The 17,036-nt window shown below is 43.5% G+C and overlaps 1 protein-coding gene across 5 annotated transcripts in view; it reads right to left on the bottom strand.

Annotated features, from left to right (window-relative positions):
- Window positions 1-935: 935 nt before the first annotated feature.
- LOC144579590 (uncharacterized) overlaps window positions 936-17,036 on the bottom strand; it is a 171,230-nt gene continuing 155,129 nt past the window's right edge. For all 5 annotated transcript variants that reach the window (XM_078351837.1, XM_078351838.1, XM_078351839.1 and 2 more), the window contains one exon: window positions 936-16,297. The gene's annotated coding sequence lies outside the window, so the exon portion shown is untranslated. The remainder of the gene's footprint in view (window positions 16,298-17,036) is intronic.

Here is a 17,036-nt window from a genome sequence, read left to right as displayed (position 1 = left end):
TTATAGACAGATAAAGAGAGGGAAAGACTAATACAGAGAAAGACTGGAAGATGCAGCTCTCTAGGAGAATTATTATGGGAATTGTCTCATAGGATTATGGAGGCCAAGAAGCCCTCCCATCTCCTGCTATCTGCAGCAGGAGAATCAGGAAAGCTGGTGGTAAAATTCAGTTCCAGCCTGAAGTCTTAAGAATCAGGAAGACAGATGGTAGAAATCCCAGTTAAGTCCCCAGGCCTGAGAACCAGGTGCTCTGATGTCCAAGGCAGGAGAAGATGGATGTCCCAGCTCAAGAAAGGAGTGAATTCCCCCTTCCACTGCCTTTTTGTCCTATCATCCTTCGATGGATTAGGTGATGTCCAATTTGGGGAGGGTAGACATTCTTTGCTCAGTCTACCATTTTCATATGCTAACCTCTTCCAGAAACACTCTCGCATGCCCACTCAGAAGTCGTGTTTTACTAACCATCTGGGCATTCCTTAGCCCACACAAATGAACAGTCACATCTGGGCTGCTATTTTTTATTCAAAATCAGCAGCCAGCCCTCAGTTCTTAATGGATCCAGAAAGAACTTTCTCATATCCAAGAGCCAATGCTGAGTTCTCTGATACCCTGGGTGGAATTTACAACTCTGAAAGGACAGCAGCATCGTGGGTCCATGGTTCCTGGAAGGGCCATATCACACAGTTTGGCAGACTGGATTACTGGCTCCCATCCACAGGCTTTGCCATGTAACTTTCACCCACAGGGGTGAGATATACTTCCCCATCCTTGCTGTGCTTTGGCCAATGAGATGTCAGCAGAGGAGATGCAAGCAGAAGCTTGAAAGTATTTGCATGGGTGAGCTTACCTTCTTTGCCTCTGCCCATGGAATTCCCAAGAGAGCATTCCTGGCTAGGTCCAAGGAGGATCAGGGACACGTAGAGCAGATACCCCAGCTGACCCACAGATCTGCAGTGAAAAGCGGAGCCACCCCACTGTTCTGCTTTTTTGTTGGAAGATTAATTCTTCCAACCTGCAACATCCAATGAGAACTGTTTAAAGCAACTGAGTGCTGAGGTGGTGTGTTACACAGCTAGCTATACTGTCGCCACCATGAACTGATACTTGTCAGAATTTAGTGGATGAGGGTCGGTGTCCCTGGCAAAACCCTCAAGGGCCCCAAATGAAAAGATGACCTACTTTCTGGCTTGAGCCACTGTCCCTCTCAGGCTCAGACTGGAAATTCTCCTCCCACAGCCACCCAACACTGATCAAAGAGTTCTGCCAACAGTGTGGCCCGGAGCCACATGAATGACAGGGTTTCTTGTAACTCTCCAGGTTCTCTTTTCCCCTACCACTCCTAGAATCAAAAATGTCTCCAGCTTCTTTCCACTTAGCACAGAGCTGTAGACTAAGGAGTCCTTTAATACCTATAACTTGAATAATCAGTGAATGCATTAGAAGGTCATTTGCTGCGAGTGACAAGGAGCCCATGGGAGTTAAAAGGTCCACCACTTAGAGTATCTAATGTACTGAAATACACCAATGACATTATGAACAAAAAAGCAAAATTACATTTATGCAGAATTTGGTTTTGGTTGCATTTCATTTAAAATCTAGCTCTAACAATTCAACATTGGCACACATTTAAATGGTATGCTGGGACCCTATGACCTGAGAGGTAAAATTCCATTAAATCTCTTCTAACCCTTCCAAAACTGGTGTTAAGGGAAACCTGTTGGCCTAAAAGAAACTTGTTTCTTGTACCAATAAACTCGCTTAATCATTCAGCAGAATTAAAATTGGATTCTTTACTGCTGTACTTCTCAGAACTTTTAATATGCTAATGTACATTGTACAGCTCTGAGAGGAGGAATTAGCATGCAGCATTTCCTAGGCCAATTTGGCCCCAGAACCCTGAGAACTTTTTGTGCTTAGGACATTTGTATGATTCATATCAGTCCATGGAACACAGTTTGAGAAACTCTGGTCTTTTCCAATGACCTACAAGGTAATGAATCATTCTGTCAGTTGCACAGCTATATTTGAATCCCACCTTCCTGGCCCTAAATGGACTACCCCAGTTAACAGCGCACTGAAAGGGACTGAAAGAATCAAGGCAGGGGGCAGGAGGGGGCTGGAAAGCCACTAACCACAAGTCAGAAGTAATTGCAATGAAAACAACAAAGTCTCACAGGTCTACAAAAGAATCCACGGTTATCTCACTACTCACCCTGCAAAACTGGGTCTTTGAATAGAACTTGGTGACTGGGCCTGCGCAACACCACTCCCTTTAACTCTTATTGGTATTAAGCTGTCCCTGGAATTCCGTGGCCCGATCAGTGCCATGGCCACATATGGACTCACTTGTAATGAAACAAAGTGACATAGCTGCAAAATACAACAGCACATCTATCCTCAGAAACCATAGTACCTCAGTGAGCTCTTAGAGGGGGACTGCTGAGCCAATCATGCAAATTACACAGTGCCAGAAATACAGAAGCCATGATGAAATAATGTCAAAAAGATCCCTGGTTTTCTCAATTGCATCTTGCTTAATTTAGAGTTATTTCAAAACAAAAGAAAAAGAAAAATGCCTCCAGCCCTCTCGGCCCTCCTCAGGCACTGGATTGGCATTATACAGGACCTCAGACCTATATGGGCTGGGTTCTTAAAGTGTGAAAGTACAGGAAACTCAGTGACGGTCAAAAGGGCCTCTCTTAACTTTTCTGCATGGTGTATGACCATGACCCGTATCTGCTGTGCTACCTCTCAGTGAGATACAACCAGTCAAGGGGTCTCCTGCAATGAAGCAGATGAGTCCATCAGCTTGTATACAAGAGTCGTATATTCAACCTATGAAGCAGAATTCACATACAAGAAATACACACACTATAAGGCATATTCATGTAACGTAAAGCATACCCGATTATAGGAATGTGTGACTTTGGGAAGCTCTACAGGAGGTGGACAACAGTGGACATTCTAATCCTTTAGAATTGATTAGTTCTCTTGTGGGAACTAATCCATTCCCAGGAAAACTTCCTCATTGCCGGGAGTCTAGCACCAAACTGTCCATGAAGGATCCACCCTCATCACCCAAATGCCTCCCACTAGGCCCTGCCTCCCAACACTGCCGCACTGGGATCAAATTTCAACGTGCGTTTTCAGTGGCAGCCAACTCAAACCATAGCAACTTGGTTTGAGGAGAAACATTTCTAACCATGTTGCAAAACCCAGAAAACATCCATGACAAATATATTTAAAACTCCACAGAGTCAGCAGACAAAAGAAGGAAAGTATTTATAACACACTACAGAAAAAAAAGCTAATGTTTGAAATATCATTTATATCTGAAACCCAAAATAAACCAATAATAAAAAAAAGCAAACCTATAAAAGAAAAATGGGCAAAATAGAATGACAAATGTTATGAAACATTGAAAGAATACAAATGGACAATAATCATATGAAAAGATTTATAACTGTACCAATAATAAAAAGTGAAAATCAAAATGAGATAACATTTCTTGACTAACAGAAGAGTACAGATTGTAAAGGACCAGGCCAGGCTCAGTGGCTCACACCTGTAATCTTAACACTTTGGAGAGGCCATGTAGGAGGATCATTTGAGCCCAGGAGTTCAAGTCCAGCCTGCGCAACATGGTGAAATCCCATCTCTACCAATAATACAAACATTAGCTGGGTGTGGTAGCACACACCTGCAGTCTCAGCTACTCAGGAGGCTGAGGTAGGAGGATCTCCTCAGCCCAGGAGGTCAAGGCTGCAGTGAGCCATGGTCACACCACTGCACTCTAGCCTGAGTGACAGTGGGACTCTGTCTAAAAATACATAATAGTAGTAACATAAATAAAGATTCAACCTTTAGAAGGGAGTATTACTGATAGAAGTGCAGGAAGAAATCTGAAGTGAAGAGTGAACAGGGGGTCCAGAAAATGATCCAATTGCATATGAGAGTTTAGCTTATGATAAAGGTGGCATTTTAAGTTAATAGGAAAAAGATAAATCATTTAATAAATGATGGATTTACTGTACTATTTAGGAAGAAGAGGAATACTCTTCTTTCATTATAATTGATTCAAGATGGATTAAAATTTTAAATGTATGTGAGAGATGGGAAAGTTGTTCTTCAAAGTTTATGTCTTAGACTACATTATAAGGAGTTATAATCTCTTGCTCTATGCCCATTATCTGCTATTTACATAAATATATCCATGTATATATATTCTCTTAATCAGCTACCTTGACTTGCTCCAGCATGTCTGAACAGAACTAGGCAAACTCCAAACCCTGGTTCATGTCATTCCTTATTTGGAAACCCTCCTGATCTCCTGACTAGCTACCTCTTCTTCCTTGTCTTCTTTCCCACTTATGTATTCAGGAAATTTTCAAGTTTTTAGCCAATTGGGTCAAGCACAGAATGTGAGGTCCCGTTCCGGCCAATGGAAACTGGATAGGGCGATTGGGTCAGGTTATGAAAGTTATAAATGTCTGTCTCCTTTGTTCAGGTGAGCTCTCATGGCAAGACTCCTGGTGAGTCGCACCTTTTCTGCAGAAAGCAAACTACCCTTGCTAAGTAATCCACTGTCTCAGTGTGGATTCTTCCTGACGTTATAAACCCGTCTCCAACAATGTAAAAAATACATGCAAAAGAGTACTAGAAAACACAACAGAACAATTTTATAATCTTTAGTTGCATCTGTCCAGGGAGGGGGCTTCTAAGTATCTAAGAATGAAACCCAGTAGCCCTAAAAAGAAAAGATGAATAAATCTGATTAAATAACAACATTTAAATTCTATGTTTAAAAGCACCATAAACAAACTTAAAACACAAATCTCTTTTTCTCTTTTTTATTTTTTGAGATGGAGTCTGCTCTGTTGCCCAGGCTGGAGTGCAGTGGCACAATCTTAGCTCACTGCAACCTCCGCCTCCCAGACTCAAGTGAGTCTCCTGCCTCAGCCTTCCAAGTAGCTGGGATTACAGTGTGTGCTACCTCACCAGCTAATTTTTGTATTTTTAGTAGAGACAGGGTTTCACCATGTTGGCCAGGGTGGTCTTGAACTCCTGACCTCAGGTGATCTGCCTGCTTTGGCCTCTGAAAGTGTTGGGATTAAAGGCATGAGCCATTGCACCCGGCCTAAAACACAAATCTTACACAAGGAAAAATACAATATTTACAGTCAATATAACAAAGTCCTCCTGGAGAAAAAGAACCAAAACATTAACAATGGTTATCTCTGGGTGATCTTTATTTTCTTGTTTACAGTGCTTCATATTTCTTTATCATTGAGTATAATGTTTTCATAAAAAACAAAAACACTTAAAAAATTAAAACCAAAGAAAAGAGAATTGTTTATTAAAAAATTTTTTTTGAACAGGAGTGGGGAATTGTACTTTCCGAGTTTAGAGGTATGAGAAGGAAAGCAAACTTTTGTTACGTGGGGCCAGACCCACTTATCCAATGGCATCCCCAATATCTCCACCTGGGTGTCTCATAGGCTCTCAAACTATGCGAGCACAATGCAACTCTTGGTGCCTACACACACAGAGGGTACGAGACATGTAAACCTCAGATGCCAAAACATGAAGTCGATATAGATCTTTTAAAACAGATAAATCAGAAATAACAGAGTTTACTATTTTTCCCTAAAAGCCTTTTTAGTACTCTCACCAGTGAAAAGGGTAAGGGAAGAAGATGTCCCTTTGTCCTTGAAAATGATCCAGAAGTTGCCCACACAACTTCCTCCTACATGCCATTGGCCTGAACTAGTCACATGGCCATATCTAGCTCTAAGGAGAACTAGGGAACGTTGTCTTTATTCTAGGCAGTCAGGTGTATAAATTCCATTACTATGAAAGTAGGGGAGGGTGGGTATTTAAGGACCAGCACTCTCTGCCACAATTCCAGCACAGCATGTAGTATATAACCTCATCTGTAAAAGTACACCCCCACACTCAACACATCCATGCACCTTAATGGATTTGAGGGTGCTTTAAAAATATTGGGACTTTGGGTGAGTTTTACTTTCTTCCTTGAATTTTTTGGTATTGGTTGAATTGTATATAATGGGCATATTTTTCAGTATGGCTTTTTTCTCCCCCAAAATGAATAACATAGATTAAATCTAGGGCCAGAGACTGTCACCAGGTGTTGCAGGTCACCTCCCCAGGAAAACAGTCTCTGAGTCTTAAATGTGTGTGTAGGTGGCCTACTAGGGAGTGCACGTGGATCAACATCTATAACGGGGCTGGAAGCATGACTGGCCAGAGAGCAGCTGGGCTGCCATGCAGTTGCAGTCCAGGCCTCGGCTGACCCCCTGGGAGCTCTGCATCCAAGATGACCTTTTGTAAATTCAGGACCTCTGTGACCAGTTACAGATGGCCTCTAGAAGGGGAAGAAACCTCAGGCAAGGAAGCTCCCTTCATCCCAGGGCAATTCCAGGAGGGGACTGAGCTAGAAGCCCTCAGCAGCCAGCACTCAGCTGGGGGAATGCATCTCGGGGCAGAAGGGAGCATGTGGGTGGGCACCATTGCAGCCACAATGCCAGGGGTAGAGATACAAGGGCATGGCTCGGGGCCAATAGGAGGAAGGAAGGGAAAGTGAGAAACGTTCTCTTACACATACTATGTGCTATGTGTTTGTCACTCTGTGTTATTTAATCTTTTCAATGGGCTTGCAAGCTGAATGCTTCATTTCAATATTTTTACATGTATGGAAACTGAAGTTCAAGGATATTAGAATAATCTGTCTAACAAGAGGCAAATAATAATAGAATAGGTAAAAAATAGAATCAAGATTCAAACACAGGGAGATCTTTCTCCAAAGCCTCTGCTACCACCAGCATTATGTCACAAAGATTGAGACATTGTTTGGATTGACTACAATGAAAACTGCTAATAGCATCAAAAAGGACCTTTAAAACCACGTGGGCCACAAGAACAAAGAAGTGAAAGTTCTGCTGTGAGGGAAGAGTAGTGTAAGTGGATTAATAAGAGGAGGCAGAACCACTTCATGCAGCTACTATTTTTCTTCAAATCTTCCTCAGAAAAGACCCTGGTTTTAAGATTAAACATGTGGCAAAAGTGCGTAACCTGAATCTAAGCAGGAAAAGATATTAGACAAACCCAAATCAAACAGCTCTATAAAATAACTGGTCTAAACTTTTCAAAAGTGTCAAGGTCATGAAAGGCAGAGGATAGCTGAAGAACTGTTCCAGATGAAAGGAGGCTAAAAAGAAATGACAAGTAAAGGAATGTGTGCTCTTGGATTGGAGAAAACTATAAAGGACAGCGTTAGCACTTAGGCAAATTTTAATATGGGTTGTAAATATAATAATACTTTTGTTACTGATGTTAAATGTCTCTATTTTGGTAATTAACACCATAGACGTGTAAAAGAATATACCTGTTTCTAGAATTACATGGTTAAATCTTCTTTTTTTTTTTTTCTTTTTTTTTTGCAGGGGTGGAGGGCAGCAGGGTCTGCTCTGTTGCCCAGGCTGGAGTGCAGCGGCAAAATCACAGCTCACTGCAAGTGATCCTCCCACCTCAGCCTCCAGAGTAGCTGGGACTACAGGCACATGCCACCATGCCTCGCTAATTTTCTGTATTTTTGTAGAGATGGGGTCTCGCCATGTTGCTCAAGCTAGTCTTGAACTCCTGGGCTCAAGCAATCCTCCCATCATGTCCTCCCAAAGTGCTGGGATTACAGGCGTGAGCCATATGACCAGGCCACTTGACTCTTTAGGGGTAAAGAGTTACAATATCTGGAGTTGACTCCCAAATATTTAGAAAAAATAAAATTATATATACAATTTAAAAATTATATAAATATAAATAAATGTGTGTGCGTGTAGGCATGTGTGTGTGTACACAGAAAGAGAGAGAGAAAGTAAATGAATAAACATGGTAACAACTGGTCAACCTAGGTGAAAGTTACAAGAGCATGCCCTGAAATATTCTTGCAACTTTTTTGTATGTTTGAAAATTTTTCAAAATAAAAGGAGAGAGAAATACATTCCAAAAGCAGGAGAGCCAGTGGGATGACAGTATTCAGTCACTCTAAAAGATCTCAGATCTGACAACATAGGCTCCTGAAAGTGGATTATGATCCCTGTAAGTTGGTAAGCTGGAACTTGCTGCATGGACAAATTCTGGTATGTATTCTCTAATGAATGGTTTGTGAGCACTTAAAAAAGATTGTGAGGGTCTCTATGGATCAATATGAACTCTTCTACAAAAGTAAATAATAAATATATGTAAATTAGGTCAAACTACCCTTATTTTCTTTTCTAAGATAATTTTTTACAAATGATCATCATTAAAGTGAACCTTAATTTTGGCAAAGTGTTGCTGTTGTTGTTGTTGTTTAATGGGTCTCACTCTGTTGCCTGGGCTGGCCTTGAACTAGGCTCAAGTGATCTTCCCACTTTAGCCTCCTGAATAAGCTAGGACTATAGTTGTGTGCCATGCCTAACTTGATTTTAGCCAAGTTTTTAGCTAAGTAGTTTGTACATCCTCCTGGATAAGCTAATGCAACACTTGAGGGCATTTTTACAGCAACTTCAACGTCACTCAGAGAAAATGGGCTGAATCTGCTTGGGGTGGTACATTAGTTTCCTGAGGCTGCTTTAGAAGACTTGGGGCTTAAACAATAGAAACTTATCTCACAGCTCTGGAGGCTGCAAGCCCAAGATCAAGATGTTGGCAGGGTTGGTTCCTTCTGGACTGTGAGGGAGCATCTGTTCCAGGCCCCTCTCCTTGGCTTCTAGGTGGCCACCTTCATGTTCATGTGGTATCCCCCATATGCGTGCCGGTCTCCAAATCCCCCTCCTTACAAGGACATCAGCCAGACTGAATTCCAGCCCACCCTCATGACCTCATTTTAACTTGATCACCTGCATACACAACCTCTTTCAAATGAGGTTGCATTCTGAGGTACTATGGGTTAGAACTCCAACACATGAATTTGCGGGGCACACAACCCTTAAGAGGGGGGTACCTCTAGTAGAATGGCACAAAGCCCTGCTCTGTTAAACTCTATCCAGAGAAGACAAGAGAGGACCCACTGATCCCATTTGGGTACCGTATGAAGATGCAAAGGGAAAATACCAAGTAGATGACGCAGCAGGGAGCTTGAGAATGGGGCCCATGGCCAGCTCCCTCACCAAGAGCCATGCCATCCTGGAGGTCGCCATTTTCTGTCCTGAGACTCACATCCCTCTGGGTGGTGTGGGGATTAGAGGAGAGAATGACCAAAAGGCATTATGCAAACCATGAGCCCAAATAACCCACAAATCACAGGCACCACTGCCTGCAGGAGGCTTACTAGGAGTTCCAGAGGTGACAACTGGTCAGCTGGATCCAACTGTCACTGCTTCTATAACTGTCTTGAGCAGGCTTGGGAGACAGGGATTTACTAATTTGCAAATTCAATTTTGTACATTTTCATAAAATATATTCTGATTTCTATCCATCGCCATTCTTCAGAAAAGTTTAAACATCCAGTCTTCTGATTCTTCACAGCTTCACTCTAGACACCTTCTCAGACCTCTCATGCCATCTCCCCTCCCAATCACCCAAAGGGGCCATCCCAAGCCCCCTTATGTCTTCCAGTCTGACTTTAACAGTAAAAGTCTATTTCTATACACCCTGGTGGAGATAGCTGACATTCCTGCCTCCGCTTCGGCTGCCATTCCTTCTACTCACCCTGCCTTAGCCCCACAATCTCCTCCTCACCAAGGGGTCTTGGTGTTCACACTTATACAGACTTTGCACTTTTATCTTAACGTGTCCTTCTCTAGCATGAGGACCTCTCAAGCCTCAGCGGTGTTTCCCAGGTTTATCCCACACAGTCTTAGTCTGTTTCATACCCAGACCCACTGTCACATCAGAAATCCAGAGGTCCCTAAGTCAAGGACCTTTAGGAAATGCTTTGTCTCTTAACCACAGCATCACTAGCACCTTTAACACTGCATTGTAATTCTACAAAAAGGAACACAGAACTGGGCATTTCCCAAACCGTTCTTAGAACTCTGTTTTCCTGTTGTTATTCACTCGGGGTGGCTGGCAAAATATCAAAGATATGAACAATTAGGAAAGATATAGATTGTAATCTCAAACCTTTTGGAAGGAAGGCCGAAAGGTTTTATTGAGGCAGGTTGAAGGCGGCTGTCTCCTAATATTAGCATAGGAAAGAGATAGAGACTGATCAAAGGCATTACCCCACACCCATTTGTCTCCACTCTGTTTACTCATGCAAATTTTGAGCTGAGTGGTCTCTCCAGGGAAGATCAAAGGGTAACTACCTGTTGATAGCATTTACTCTGAGCCCTCAAACCAAAAGCTTTTACCAGTTGTAAAACCATCTCTTAACCATGTTAATTATCCACAAGTGTGTTAACTTAGAACCTCTGTTATGAATAAAAGTGTGGATAGACAGGGAGTCTTGTTTGATTGGTTGCATTTCGCCCTCTGAAAACAGCCAAAGGCCATCCCTAGCCCACTTGGAACATTGTAATGGTGTGAGAGTGCATTCACTCATCTGTGGTTGAGTCAGGGTCTGCAGGTCAAATTTTTGCAGACGGTGAGTCTTATTTTCCAGAATATCCTGAGGGACTGGTGTCCCACTGTCACAAGTGCTGGTCTGCACCCAGTGTCCCCACTTCCTAACCGGTCTGTGACACAGACAGCTAACTGTCCACCAAAATCCTTTCTGCCCTTCTTCTTGCACCCAGAGCCAGACTAGTTTCCCAACCTTCCTTGCAGCTGGATGTGATCATGTGGCCTAGTTCTTCCCAGTGGAATGTGAGCAGGATGAGATATGCCTCTCGTAGGCCTGATCCCTGCAAACCTCCCACATGGTCTTTTCCACACCCCTTTCCCTTCTGAGTGAGCAGGAGGTCATGGCAGAGCCACCATCAGCCAGGGTCCTCCAGCGGCCATGGAGGAAGCTGCCTTGATAGCTGACACCTGCCTGAGGCTGTTGCCTGAGCGAAAGATAAGCTTGTAGTGTGGTAAGCCACAGCATGCTGAGGCCGGGAGATTCCCTGGCCTCACTCTACACTGCCTGCTTTCTCCTTTACTCCATGTAATTTACCCTCTGCTCTCTGCCTTGCCAGTGGCACAGCCCAGGAACATTGTCAGTGACTTTTTAGCCAAATCATGAAGCCTTGTCCCAGGTCTTTACCTCTTTACATAATCTGACCCTCCACCACCACTTCCTCCTCTCTGGGTATCTGCAACCATCTTGTCTCCTTTTGTTGTTCTTCGGCTGTAGAATATTTCATCTTTTTATCTCCTTCATTATCTTCTCCTCCCCTACTTTTCCCCCAGCTTTCAGTGTGCCTCGGCTCACTGTCTTTGGTCTTGCTTTTCTAACATAGTTTCATCTCTGATCTCATGGCTTCTATTATCTCATTAATCTCATCCATGCAGTCATTCAGGGCTCCAGGCTGAGGCAGCTCATCAGATCCGCATCTCTCTCCCTAACCTTATACCTATGCCCCAGATCCTAATTTCTAAGTTACCATAGGATATCTTCACTTAGTATCACAGACCGTAGAGTGGAAGTGACCCTGGAGACAGTCCGCTGAATTCCCCTGAAACTCACTTCTGTCCTTCAAGTCACCTCCTCAGAGAGTCCTTCTCTGCCGCTGAATTCCCCTGAAACTCACTTCTGTCCTTCAAGTCACATCCTCAGAGAGTCCTTCTCTGATTGCCTTATGTATGGTATCACCCCAACCCACCTTTTCTAGCCCCTTATCCTGATTTATTTTTCCTCATGGCACTTATCACTGCATGGAAATATATTCCCATCATATTTGTGATCTGCCTCTCCCACTAGAATGTAAGCTTTGTAGCACAGGGGCTTTCATTTTTTGCCGTATGATTGGTGCTTAGAACAGTGCCTGATACAAGCAGGTATTCAATAAAACCTTGTTGAAAGAACTCAGGCCCAAAGTTTCTTCTGCTTAAAGTCTTATAGTTAGCTGTAGGGTTTAGACTTCAGTTATGTCTTCTGACCCCTATCCTGGGCTCTTTCCACTGCCCAATCATCTTAAATCACTTCAATCTCACAATTTCTAAAAAGGAGCACTGCCTGTCCTCCATTCACTAATCCCATTTCTGTCACTAATCCTTTATTCTGCCAGTCTCTCAGGTTAAAGGCTGCTAAACCTATAGTTGTCTTTGATGCTTCACCCTCCCTATCATCTAGGTAGAATCTCTTTGCTTATCTTTACCTCTATTCCAACGCTTAGACCTCCAAAATAAATTTTTGTTGTCTTCCTGCTTCCATCCTCAGTTCCATACAAAGTATCTCGGTGACCTCTAAGTATTAAGTTCATAGAATAATTCTGGAAGGACATTGAATAAACTGATAATAGTCCCTTTAAAGATGAGAAACTAGGATTTGGGGAACTTGGGGTACATTTTTTATTGTATATGCTTTTGAATGTCATGAATTTTTACCAGTTGCATTATGTATTTTACAGTAAAAAAAAAAAGTTTAAAAATATTGTGTTTCATGTCCAGATTTATTTTGAGGCTCAACTCTTTAGAGTGGAAAATAAATCTCTTAAATTGCCCAGTCTAAAGCTATAACATGAAATCACTGTCAGATAAAGAATATAATGATTCCAAGAAGAAAGGGAGAATCCATTGCTAATGAGCCTGAGAAAGGGGCATTGGTTTCTTGGGTCTTTTGTGCTCACCAAGAGAGCAATTTCAGCAGAGTGGTAAGTGCAGAAGCAGGGAGGTGATGAGTAGCAAGGAAATCAACAGCACCAGCACAAGCCACACATTTTACACTTTTGCCAGTGAAAAGGAATGATGAGAGAAAGTTGCTAGGAAAGACAGCAAAAGTAGCTAAAAGGTTTTTGGAATTTTTTTTTAAATTAAGAAATTGTTTCTATGTTTGAAAACAAAAGAAAGGGAGAATTAAGAAGTGAGAGGCTGATTACCTGGCACCTCACCAGACTGTATTCTCTAAAGGACCACATCTGTCTCACACAGCTGGATCTAGCTATAAGACACGGGCTTTACTATGTCTAGACACAGTACCTAGCTACATGTGGCACAGAATAGGTGCTCAATAAATATCTATTTAATGACTAGAGGGATGGGCAAATGGAGAGGGAGGCATTACTCTTCTAACATTAATGCCAAGTTACTCCGATAACAGGAAAATACAATATCCATAGTTCAGTTGAGAGTTTAGAAAGAAGCTGGAGTCCCACAGCTCACATTGGTGGATCATACACTACATGGTCCCAACTTTTTTTTTTATTTTTTATTTTTTTTTTTTTCTTTTCTTGAGACGGAGTTTCGCTTTTGTTACCCAGGCTGGATGGAGTGCAATGGTGCGATCTCGGCTCACTGCAACCTCTGCCTCCTGGGTTCAGGCAATTCTCCTGCCTCAGCCTCCTGAGTAGCTGGGATTACAGGCATGCACCACCATGCCCAGCTAATTTTTTGTATTTTTAGTAGAGATGGGGTTTCACCATGTTGACCAGGATAGTCTAGATCTCTTGACCTCATGATCCACCCACCTCGGCCTCCCAAAGTGCTGGGATTACAGGCATGAGGTCCCAACTTTTCTTATGCAACATAGTGTGAGGTTGTCTGGTCCCACACTTCTCCCATGTTTCTCTGCATTAGCAGGTGGAAGGAAAAGGCTGGAGCATTATTAAAAAAGAATTCTCTAGGAGAAGAGCTATAATAACAGCAGTAGATGAAAGCACATAACTAAAAACAAAAACTTACATTTGCTCTACACAGGAGCCATTCATTTTCAAACACGGATCAATTCACCTTGGGACCTCCTGTGTGCCAGCTATATGCTGAGCCCTGGGATGCCGACATGACGCGACCACTCTCTACCCTGGAGAAGCTCAGCAGCCAGCAGGGCAAGAGACCCTGCGATGCCATAGGCCAAAGGTGATCTACCAGCACAGGACAGAGTGGGAGTGCTCTGAGAACACAGACAATAGCATCAGTAATTGCACAGCAATGTGTAACAGGAAAGATACAAAGAAGAGGTGATGCTTGAGCTTGGGAAATAGTGAGAAGTTTCCTAATTATATTTATTAATTTACTCAACAACTATTTATTGAGCACCTACTCTGTGCCAGGCACTGTGCTAGGCTCTGGGGACAGATGGATGAGCAGAGACAGACACAGTCACTGCCCTCATGGCATTTACAGCTTAGCTGGGAGAAGAGTCATTTATTACACAATAACACGTGCCAAGGCAAAACTAAACTTGAGACAAGGGCTGAAAAGGAGAGGTGCAAGGCTTTACAAGAAGTGAGATAGATGTTTGCATGAATCTATAGAAACCAATGAATCTACAGAAAGTGTGCTTGGCAAAGAGAACACCCCATATCTTAATGTTGTCCTCCCCTTCTTCTGAATAAAAGAACTGCTGGTCACCCAAGAAGACTACATTTGCCAGCCCCAAAGCCCTTGGTTTGCCATGTGACTAGGTTAGGGCCAATGGTATGAGCAAAAGTGACATGTGTGATTTCCCCGTGTGGACTTAAAGGGAAGGGCTTGTCTTCCCCCTCCCCTCCCTTCTCCCATTGGAGGTAGGGTGAACCATCTTGAAGCACATGGATGAGGACAATACTTTTGGGGAGTTGGAACAAGAAGAGAAAAGGAACCTTAAGGAGCAGTCAGTGACATCCTGGAGCCACCTGAGCAGCCCTGGAATGCTCCCACCTGGGCAGTTGTGTGAAAGAAAATTCACTTCTCTCTGGTTTAGAGAATCCTCATTCTAATTCATTGTTAGAGCAAACAGCCTATATATCTTAATTCATACAGTATACAAGATCACTGGTCATTGTTTAATAGTGCAACAAACAATAACAATTACTTCTGCCTATGTTAAGAAACTACCTGGACCTTAGTCTAAAGCAGAATTTGAGTATTCATATATTCAGGATTTGAGGATTTAATTGTGGGCAGAAATGAAATAATCTTGAAATATGGAGAGAATGTTGGCCTCCAGAAGGTTTCATGACCTTTTAAAAACCCGATATCTACTAGATTAAGTTGTGTGCAAACTCGAATACCCCAAGGATGGAAAGCCTGAACATTACTTATCATCATGGGCATGCGAGAGTGTGTCTGAGGAGACAGATAATAATTCCATTCGCATGCTTCCCTGAGATGAACTCTTAGAGTGGAAGAGCCTCCAAAAGAAATATAGTCTATCTCTTGCCTCAAGACAGGATGAAATCAAGATTATCAATAAAAGAAGGCTTTACGTCCCATTTTTCAAGATCTTTAGAAAAGAAGTTTCTATCAATAACACATGGCTTATCAGGAAAAATGACTTTGTGTTACCATACAGTTTATCGAAACACTTCCACACCCATTAGCTCTCCTATTTCATCCTCCTAATAACATGGATGAGAGACAGACCCATTATCATTTGCCTATCATACTCCAAGAATCTGAGTGACTTCCATAGGCCAAGAGGTCTTAGGGAGCAGAGCCAGGCCAGGACCCCAGGGGTCTCATCCCTAGGTCCACCTTCCTCTTCACTTACCTGCTTTTCTTCTCAATAACCCCAAATCCGTGAACATTCCCTGATCTTCTGTTCTCTGGAGGGCTGAAGCTAGGCAGGTGAGTGGACCAAGAAGGTAAACAGGACAGAGTTCTTGGCCTGCAGGAGCTCTTGGGTTGGATAGGGAAATGGAAAGATGAGTTCACATGGCCACCATATGAAGCTCTGTAGGGTGAGCATCATGTGATGGGCACTGGCAACAATGCTCAGAGCCCTTCGGACCAGGACAGTTAGCAAGGACAAAAAATGAAGGAGCTGTGACTGCTGGAAGCCCCATCCCTCCCACAGGTGCTGACCCTGAAGCTGCAGACACTGATACGCGCACATGCACACACACATGCGCGCGCGCGCACACACACACACACACACACACACACACATACACACAGCAGTGGGTGAGATTTAACACATCAGGCCTACCAGCCTGTTCTTGGAAGTCAGCACTCAAGTTCAGGCTCCAAGTCCTTTGGTCTCTGCCCTCCACCACGTCAACACCATGTAGCGTTTTCTACGTGCTGTTCTTAGCCCTGTTCTCCACTCCTCCTTTCCTCCTGAGCCCTCCTCTGTGTTCTTTGGATTGTCCCCCATGTGGCCACCTCAGCTCTCTTTAGGATGCCACTCACCTTTGGCTCTCTCCAGTGGTGGTCGTTTAGCTCCTCACAGGTCACAAACCTCAGGATGAGGGGGCAAAAGGCAACACATCCTCCAACCCTCCAACTAAAGAAGCTGAAACAGATCAAAGAAATGCTTAAGCTCGGCTAGGCATGGTGGCTCACAGCTGTAATCCTAGCACTTTGGGAGGCCAAGGCAGGTGGATCACCTGAGGTCGGGAGTTCGAGACCAGCCTGACCAACATGGAGAAACCTTGTCTCTACTAAAAACACAAAATTAGCGGGGCATGGTGGCACATGCCTGTAATCCCAGCTACTTGGGAGGCTGAGGTGGAAGAATCACTTGAACCTGGGAGGCGGAGGTTGCAGAGAGCCCAGATCGCAACATTGCACTCCAGCCTGGGCAACAAGAGCGAAACTCCATCCAAAAAAAAAAAAGGCGTAAGCCACATTTCCTGGACCATCCCAAAGTCAGGGTACAAACCTGTGGCCTGCCTCTGTTATCAGAGGCCCTTCCAGGAGACCTGGAGGTGGAGGGGAGGCGGGAGCCTGAGAGACACACAGTCATCTGGCAGGCACTGTAAGGGGACAGTCTGATACAGTTTTGGAAGCTTCTGGAGTTCTGTCTTTGAACAGGGGCAGAATAGCATGGGGCAGGGGTATTTCTTCTGGCTAAAGAAGAGCTATCACTCCTAGGACTGTAACACCTGAGCCCGGCTGGGTGGTGTTCCCAGACAAGCCAAAATGAATTCCAGTCTGTAACTGAGACTCTGACCCATTCACAGTGCTGACATTTGCTGAGCACCTACTTTGTGCCAGGCACTTTTCCAGGGGCTGGGGATAGAGCAGTGAAC

The sequence above is a fragment of the Callithrix jacchus genome, chromosome 15 (assembly GCF_049354715.1).
Source record: "Callithrix jacchus isolate 240 chromosome 15, calJac240_pri, whole genome shotgun sequence".
NCBI classification, from domain to species: Eukaryota; Metazoa; Chordata; class Mammalia; order Primates; family Cebidae; genus Callithrix; species Callithrix jacchus.
This window is presented reverse-complemented; position numbering and strand designations above follow the sequence as displayed.